This window comes from Trachinotus anak, unplaced genomic scaffold, assembly GCF_046630095.1.
Source record: "Trachinotus anak isolate AG129_WGS33_773 ecotype Australia unplaced genomic scaffold, CSIRO_AGI_Tana_v1 ptg000005l, whole genome shotgun sequence".
Taxonomy (NCBI): domain Eukaryota; kingdom Metazoa; phylum Chordata; class Actinopteri; order Carangiformes; family Carangidae; genus Trachinotus; species Trachinotus anak.
The window spans coordinates 12292392-12301742 of NW_027273856.1; the positions used below are offsets into that span (position 1 = coordinate 12292392).

General features: G+C 40.8%; 1 long non-coding RNA gene across 1 annotated transcript; it reads left to right on the forward strand.

The window, feature by feature from the left end:
- The first annotated feature begins 692 nt into the window (after positions 1-692).
- Positions 693-8692, forward strand: LOC139621627 (uncharacterized). The gene is made up of 3 exons (XR_011691037.1): positions 693-815; positions 1620-4718; positions 8529-8692. It is a non-coding gene; the product is annotated as an uncharacterized lncRNA (long non-coding RNA).
- Positions 8693-9351: the final 659 nt, after the last annotated feature.

Here is a 9351-nt window from a genome sequence, read left to right on the forward strand (position 1 = left end):
AACACTTGCCAAGAACCACCAGCTACTACAGGCATACCTACAATCTGGCTCCTTTTTTGCACCTTCATTGATGGTGAAGAACTCCACTCCTTTCCACGCTGAACTGTACAGCAAAGCAGTGTGCTCTGCTGTGGGAGCAACCTTGGTCAAAGAACCCAATATTCTGGCAACTACTGAGGTGCAGTGGAAAGGCACTCAATACAAAAAAGGGTTCTTTCTTTGTATGAGAAAAGGCGAGTCAACTGAATTCGGACAAACTGAGCTCATGCTGGTGAAGGAAGACAAGCATATGTACTTTATTGTTACACCACATGATGTGTCATATTTGCCAGAGTTTGGACTATATGAAGTGAAAGAGGCAAGAAAGAGCATGAGGTGTTGGAAAGCTGAGCTGAAACTGGATTATTACCCATTGCCTGCATACAAGCTTTTTGGGATAACTTTGATTTCACTGAAACATAGCATTATTGACACAGAGTAAAGATAATGGGAAAAATGTAAAGATGAAACCAGACTATACATGAATGTACCAGAATACTACTGCGATAGCATAGGGTTGTCACAAAAACCGATACTTCCGGTACCAATTCAATACCAACACGCAAAAAATACATCGATACCTGCTTTTTTCTGGAACCGTCAGAACCGAATATTCAACTTTTCCCGCGGCGAGCCGTGTCGATTCTTGGCGGAAGTGACGGGGGCAGTGTCCGCGTGTGAGCAGCACAGAGCAGTCAGCGGCGCTGAGATAACAATAACAATGGCTTCAGCAGGTGGGAGTGGAAGCACAACACGTCGGCTCCGTGACGAAACAGGTACGAAGAGTCGCGAGTGGAAATATTTTGCATCGGAGGCGGAAGAATACGGAGCAATTCTAGACACAAACAAGCCGACATGCAAACAGTGGCTGGTGTTAGAGGTTTTAGTGATGTGAGATCAGGCTCCACACCACTGTAGTTTAGTTATTTATCTGCATATTTATAAGAAGAAGAATATTGTTTGTTTTATGGCTCCATGCCACTGCTGTTCTTTTTTGAATGTAAATAGTTGAATATTGTTGTTATTTATTACCATAAAGCACAGTATTGCTTGTTTTTATAGTGGTATTAAATACCTGACAGTTTAAAGCAGTTTTCAATAAATTAGTGAATTTAAAAGTACATGGGCTCTGTTTTATTTTTTTTTTTTAATCATGGTATCGAATTAGTATCGAGAATCATGGAAAATCACAGGTATTGGTATCGACTACTGAAATTCTGGTATCGTGACAACCCTACTATAGCATACATTTTTCATTGTGAACAAAACCACACTGTGTTAGATATACTTACTGAGATTGTACAAAGTTCTGTCCTTTTGACTCCATCCCAACACAAATGCCTAAAGTGAAGCAGTACTCTAAATATAGGGACAGAGATCCTCAGAGATTACTGGAAATGTTACATTGATTGGTTCATGATATGTTATTAAAATTTATGTAATGTAGCTGGAGATGACTATGGGCCAGAGGCATTCAAGTATTCAAGCCCTTTTACTTATAAAAGAGTGACTTTAGTTATACATAAAGAACAATGATCACAGAAACCAAGCTATCAGTCTGTCTCATCTCTCCCATATAGTCATGGATGGGGATAGTGCTCTTGCCGCTTTCATTAAATCAAGTCCTCCAAAACTAAGGGAAGTTGAGCCTTTGCTTGAAGTTCTTCAGGAATTAGGTGTCCAGGAGCTTGAGGACTTGAGCTACATACAGGAGAGTGACCTTCTTCATGTCCTAAAGCCAGTGGAAGTGAGGAAACTTCTTTCACACCACAAGTAAGTGTTTTGATTTGTACATAATACTTCATTAGGTACACCAGTTACCTCTAATGCAGTCAAATAAAACAGCTCTGCCATAAATTCTACTTTTGTGAACACTTTTTACCTAATTAAGTGGCTGGTGAGTGTATACTGTAAGTATATAATTTTCCACGGTTTATTATTATATTATTTATCATTATCCCCAAATAAAGCTGTGTAGTGTTATTGTGGCAAAATATAAGACATAATTCCAGTATTGTGTGTCTTTTATTAAGGCCAAAGAGATGTGTTGGACAGTCCTCTAAGCAACCAACAGTCCTCAAACAGAGCCAGTGAAAGTCCTCAAACACGGCCTGATGAGATGTTCTCTACTCGTGAGTACATGCCTCTGTTGCAGAGAATGTGTCTTTTTTGGTGTTTGTACTGATTCTTAACTAATTTTAATGGTGAATGCAGATGTCCTGGTTGGCCTGAAAAAAAAAAAAAAAAGAAAATTCACTAGTTGCAAATGTGAACTAATTGTATTGAGTCCATCCCAGCATCTCTGATCAAGTTTTACTGTGATTTGACAAGTGTCCGTCTTCCTTCTCCAAATTAATTAGCATGAATGGTACAGTCTATCAACATAGAGAATGAACAGGATAGCTGGTAATGAAACACAATAATAAACCTGAAACACAATTTAATTCAGCAACACGGGAGGAACATTTTTGATAGCTATAGGTTAGTATTCAAAAATGCATGCTTCAATACATATATGGTGTTTTTGGCATAATGGGGAAAAGAAAGACAAGCATCTATTAGTACTATTTTAGAAAAGTTTGAATGTTTTGATAATGTGATTCTTGCCACCACAAGAATTGTAATGTGATAGACTGTAGATACATTGCCTCCCAGTTAGAATCTTCAATGTATTTTCAGTGATATACCCAACCTCAGTTTAACGATGTCAACACACAGCTGTTGTATGAGCCACTGCTGTTTCTTCAGTATCTACTGATATAATTTTCTGGGAGACCAAAATGTGACAGGATCTAAATGATATGGGAGGGTCTTCCACCTCTGGCTTTTCTTTTGTGTATCATATGCAAAATCTTTACTGGCAGAACACACACTTTTGAAATTATTTTATGTACATGCTAAGAGTTGTACTGTAACTGACCCTTTAACCCTCATAGGATAAATGATGTGGTCGATAAGACATGCTAAACCAATGCAAGTTACAATTTGCAGGTCAAATACACTGATGAATCACAACATTAAAACCCCTGACTGCTGAAGCACATTGGTTATCTTGTTACAATGGCATTTGGCCTTTAACAGTCATATTATTAAATACATTTGCAAATAATTATTTATTGGGAGAATTGTGCTCCTGGCTCCACATTTAACAACTTTTCAGTTTTTTTTTTCTTTCTCAGATGACCCATCCAGGCAGCGGAAACTTCAATCAACCAGATGGTTGACTTGCCAAGTTTGGGTAGTTTGAGGCATGACTGACAAGTGTCAGGCATCATTGGAATTTTAAACTACAAAACAACTAAATTTTCATTTTCTTTCATATAAAACATTACAATATTTTTATTTGGCAATAAAACTGATTCTGATTCTGATTCTGATTCTGATTCTGATTCTGATTACAGACAGTAGAATGTGTTAACAATATTAATCAATTTCTCACAAAAACAATTTACATAGTACAGTACAGTAGTCAATGTAATATATTAGAACTCTGAATAAATGTAACATGATAAAATGAACTATTTCATAGAACTAGAATAGAAAAAGAATAAAAGTAGAATATTACAGCTGGACACAAGATCTCTACTTCAAGTACATTCTCAGTGTATGTGCACTGAGGGCTTTGTGTGCTGACCTCACCTATGTTTGAAGTAGGTTTTATTTCTGATTCTGTCTTTATAAAATGTGTTACACAGAGATAAAATGGCTTTATAGATGTAAAAAGGTAAAACACATGCTATTTAGTCTAGTAAGGAGATCAGTGATTGCCTTATGACCAGGTTCTCTCTGCCCTAACTGGGTAACTCAACCGAGTGGTCACACACCTTTTCCCAGGTACCATAGACACATACATAATATTCATGTTTCTGTCAAAATTTAACCGTTACAGTGTCTAAACAAGTCATCTGTTAAAAAATTACCTAAAGTTTTGGTGTCACTTGCAGTAAATTTTCAAAGACTGGCTTGTTACCAATTAATTTACGTTTTTTTTCACAGCTTTCAGACAGTGATATCTTTTTACAGCACTGCCACCCAGTGGATATAATCACCATTACTCACTCTTTTCAGTAAGGGGAATAAGGGCAAACAGCCAAAAATGGGTTTTGCCGAGTTTGCCGAGATGTGTTTTTATTACAGCAGTGCATGTTAAAGGGTTAAAGGTCTACTGCTGATATCTTGGTGCCTGATACCACAGGACACCATCAGAGGTCTTGTGGCATTCATGCCTCAACAGATCAGAGCTGTTTTGCAGCACAAGGAAGACCTACACAATATTATGCAGGTGGTTTAATGTTGTGGCTATTTGGTGTATGTAAATATTAAGATATTAATTATGGTTTTCTACATTATAAATATATCATGGATTTTGTTTTGTTCCTATGATGGGCTGAAAAATTGGCTAAGCCACCCCAAATTCTACACTGTGTGGAGAAATGGATAGCGCCTGTTGCATCATCATTTCATAACAGCTTAAGTTGTTCTTTGTTTACTTCTGCAACCCTTCAGGTGGCTACAGCTCAGCAAGTTCAACTTCACCAATGTCAACAAGTAGCTCAAGACGGATTTCACACCCTGTTGACTGTCTGACAACAGCTGGCATTTCAAGTTTGAAATTCCTTGGCACAAGATGCCATCTGAGATCATCAGAAAGCTGGAAACAGGGAAGCGACCAACAAAGAGTGAGAGACTTGAAATAATACGGCTGGTGGTCAGTGAAATCTTAACAATATGTCAAACACCTCAGTGAGATTGCAAGAAAAATAGCAAAGGTGTATCCTGTGGCATTCACAGATGTCATTGAAGGGGAAATTGTAGGCAGTGGGTATGACTCACTCACTAAACAGATGATCAGCAGGGTGGATAACTTGAGGAGAGGAACCACTTCACTTTACTTTAAGAGACAAGTTATTAGCACCAGTGAAGGAGAGGATACCCCACCCAGGAAGAGACTAGACACTTACGGATGTATAAACTGGCAACCAATGCGGCTACCACCTGATGAAACACCTGAATCACAGAAGCATGCACAAGAAGAATTAAGAAAATGTACAAAGAAAAATGCTGTGACACCAAAGCTATTGAGAATATGATGAGGGCCACCTTCTTCACTCAGAGAAAAGATATTATCAGCGGAGCTGAAACCTCTGACTTGACAAAGGAATGGCCATATTTATTTGAGACAACTGGCATGAAGACTCATTTGAAAGAGCTTACAGGTGTGGACATTGATGAGAAAGCCATAGCAACTAAATGTGCCAGAGATGTTTCATTCCTCAAGTCTAGTGACAAGACAGGGAAGATAGAGACCATCTTCAGAGAAATGGAAGCATCAAGCAAGAATGTTGTAGATGTCAATGCTGCCGGGTGTCTACAACTACTTCTCAAATACTTCATTGAGGAAGAGGAACAGATGTTCCATAAAATGGATCAAACAACCCTGCCCTCTGAAGTGGACTGTGCTGAACTTCCAAGTACACCATGCATTATTCTGTGTGGTATGTTTGAATGTCCTACTGTGTCTGTCCTACTTAGTGTTATTATAGTGTTATTACAGTATAGTGTTGGGCTTTAAAGGGGTAGGTCTCATGCTCTGACATGATGGCATGAGTTGTTGATTGGAAGCAAAATGAATGTATAGACTTTAGCTCAGGCTCTAGTAATGCAGATAAGGTGTCTCAGTGCGTCAGCAGCTTGTCAGACAGTAGCTAATGAAAAGATTTTAAAATACAATATAGAATTCACAAAAAAGTTTTAATCATGGACAACAAAATGCAGTATTGTCTAGTGTAATACCAACATTTGAGTTTCTTTTCAGTCTGCATAGAGCTATTCAACAAACAAAATGGTTCAGTGACAGAAACATCAGACTACAATGAAACTTTGGAAATACTATTTGTCTTCAGAGTTTTGCAAGTTTAATTTGCCAAGGGTCATTTGGTGGAGAACAATTAAACCTAAAATTGTTTTGTGATAACAATCAATACTGAGATAACATGATCTTCAAAAGACATCAGTGCATGATATCTCTTTACAGTATGATCTGTTAAAGATTTGGATTTACACTTCTGGGCTGGATTGTGGTCTGATTGCTTTGTGTCATTGTTAATTGTAGCTTTAGTATGGATTGGAGACTGTTTATTCATTGACAGTGTATTTGAATGAATTCAAACTGGTAAGAGACTTTTAATATCACTATTTTGATCAATTTGGTTAATATACTGCTCATTTCTGTCTGACTAGCTGCTGCCTTCTTGGGATTTCTCCATCCACAGCATGTGTATGCTGAACTTACAATAACTCATACCACAATATGTAAAAAAAAAAAAAAAAAATCCATCCATTCATCCATCCATCCATTCCAGGCCGGCTTCCAGCTCTTCAGAGCGGATCGCGACACAGAGCTGTCCGGCAAAACCAAAGGTGGAGGAATCTGCTTTTATGCAAACAGTGGCTGGTGCAGAGACGTGACAGTGATCCTGCAGCACTGTTCTCCTGACCTGGAGACTTTCATCATAAACTGCAGGCCCTTCTACTCCCCCCGTGAGTTCACCTCATTCATCCTGGTCGGTGTTTACATCCCACCACAGGCCAACGTGCAGGAGGCACAGCGGGCGCTCGCAGACCAGATACTGTGTGTGGAGCGGACCAACCCGGACTCCGTAGTTATTGTACTTGGTGACTTTAACAAAGGGAACCTCAGTCATGAACTGCCCAAATACAGACAGTTTGTTAACTGCCCGACCAGAGAGGGGAACACTCTGGACCACTGTTACACCACAATCAGTGGTGCTTATCACGCCGTCCCCCGGGCTGCACTGGGCCACTCTGACCATGTCATGGTCCACCTGATTCCCACATACAGGCAGAAACTAAAACTGTGTAAACCTGTTGCGAGGACATCGAAGCAGTGGAGCAGTGAAGCCATAGAGGATCTGCGGGCATGTTTGGACTGCACTGACTGGGAGGTGTTCAGGACTGCTTCCAACAGTCTGGATGAGTTCACAGAGGCTGTGACGTCATACATCAGCTTCTGTGAGGACTGCTGTATCCCATCACGCACCAGGGTGAGTTATAACAATGACAAACCCTGGTTCACAGCTAAGCTCAGTCAGCTCAGGAGGCAAAAGGAGGAAGCTTTCAGGAGTGGGGACAGGGACAAGTTTAAAGAGTCCAAGTACAGGTTTAGCAAGGTGGTGAGAGAAGCTAAACGACTGTACTCTGAGAAACTTCAGCTCCAGTTCTCAGCCAATGACTCTGCTTCTGTCTGGAAAGGGCTCAGAAAGATCACAAACTACAAACCTAAACCCCCCCACTCCACCTGCAGGTGGATCACCGACTTCCTGTCTGACAGGAGGCAGCACGTGAAGCTAGGAAAGCACGTGTCTGACTCCCAGACCATCAGCACTGGATCCCCGCAAGGCTGCGTTCTTTCTCCTCTGCTCTTCTCCCTGTACACCAACACCTGCACCTCCAGCCATCAGTCTGTCAAGCTCCTGAAGTTTGCAGACGACACCACTCTCATTGGACTCATCTCTGATGGCGATGAGTCTGCCTACAGGTGGGAGACTGAGCGTCTGGTGACCTGGTGCAGGCAGAACAACCTAGAGCTAAACGCTCTGAAGACAGTGGAAATGATAGTGGACTTCAGGAAGAGCCCAGCCCCACCCACCCCCATCTCCCTGTGTGACTCCCCCGTGGCTACCGTGGAGCATTTTCGCTTCTTGGGAACCACCATCACACAGGATCTCAAATGGGAGCTAAACATCAGCTCCCTAATCAAAAAAGCTCAGCAGAGGATGTATTTCCTGAGGCAATTGAAGAAGTTCAACCTGCCAAGGACTATGATGGTGAACTTCTACACCTCCATCATTGAGTCCATCCTCACCTCCTCCATCACCATCTGGTACGCTGCTGCCACGGAGAGGGACAATAACAGACTGCAGCGTATCATCCACTCTGCTGAGAAGGTGATTGGCTGCAATCTTCCGTCCCTCCAGGACCTGTACGCCTCAAGGACTCTGAGGCGTGCAGGGAAGATTGTAGCTGACTCCTCCCACCCTGGACACAAACTCTTTGTGACACTCCCCTCTGGCAGGAGGCTGCGGTCCTTCAGGACCAAAACCTCTCGCCACAAAAATAGCTTCTTCCCATCTGCTATTAGCCTCATCAACAAGGCTAGAGAGCCCCACTGTTGCTGATCAATTGCACCAATCACCAGAAAAAATTCCTTGTATGTGAAAACATACTTGGCAATAAAACTGATTCTGATTCTGATTCTGATTCTGATTCTGATTCTTTTGTTTGTTATTGTTATATTAGACTACAGTAGTTCCATAACCACTTGGGTAATGATTTATGAGTTTTTTGATATACGATTCAGTCAGTTTGTAAACATAAAAATATTTTAATAATTTTTAGACTTTGTGGTCTTGTGGCTCAGTTTGCCACAAAATTTGACTGATCCCCTCTCTTGTCCATATATACAACAGGAAATTCTCCTTTGGCAGCACAGTGCTTCATGCTATCTGTGGACCAGACCATTGAGAATAGCCACATCACTGTCTTCAGTGACGCTCTTGTGTTGATGTTTGGCTCTTACTACTGCCTGAACATTTCTTACCCAGCAGCCCAAGGAGCCACATTGGAGTTCTTGCAGAGAGAGCATAAGTCAGTTCTATACATCAGATATAGTTTTAACAGTTGTAAAGGGTTTTTTTTTTAATCACCATTCCAACTGTCTGTCATTCACTACACTGGTCATCAGAGGACTACCAGGTTGTTTTGAAACAACCAATATAGTTTACCAATATATTATTGTTTCTCGTACATATGTATGCGTGCTTGTAAGATGCAGCAACAGTCACCAAATGCCACAGAGCTTTTGCTAAAGTTTGTTCATGAAATAATGATGAAACGAAACTCAACTACTCAAGAAGCCTTTGAGTAGCCAATCGTCAAGTTACTTCCTGTTCCCTAAAGGTAGTACAGGCAGTATAGAGTCCCCAGTTAACCTAACCTCTCTGGACATAGAGGGTTCTCTGGAACAGGGAGAACATGTAGACACCCATCACGAACATGCTCTGTGCAAACTCCCACTGTTCTGCACTGTTTTGTATGAAAAAACTATATCACAGTAGTGTCCACAGTTTTTACTTAAGTTGTTGTATTTCATTCGACAGATACCTTTTCAATATAAATCCTGACAAGGGATTGGAAGTGGAGAAGAATGCTTCCAAAAAGCAGCTGGTGTCAGTCCAAAGGTCCTTTCCCTGATAACAAAAATAGCTGACTATGAATGGCGGGAATAAAAAG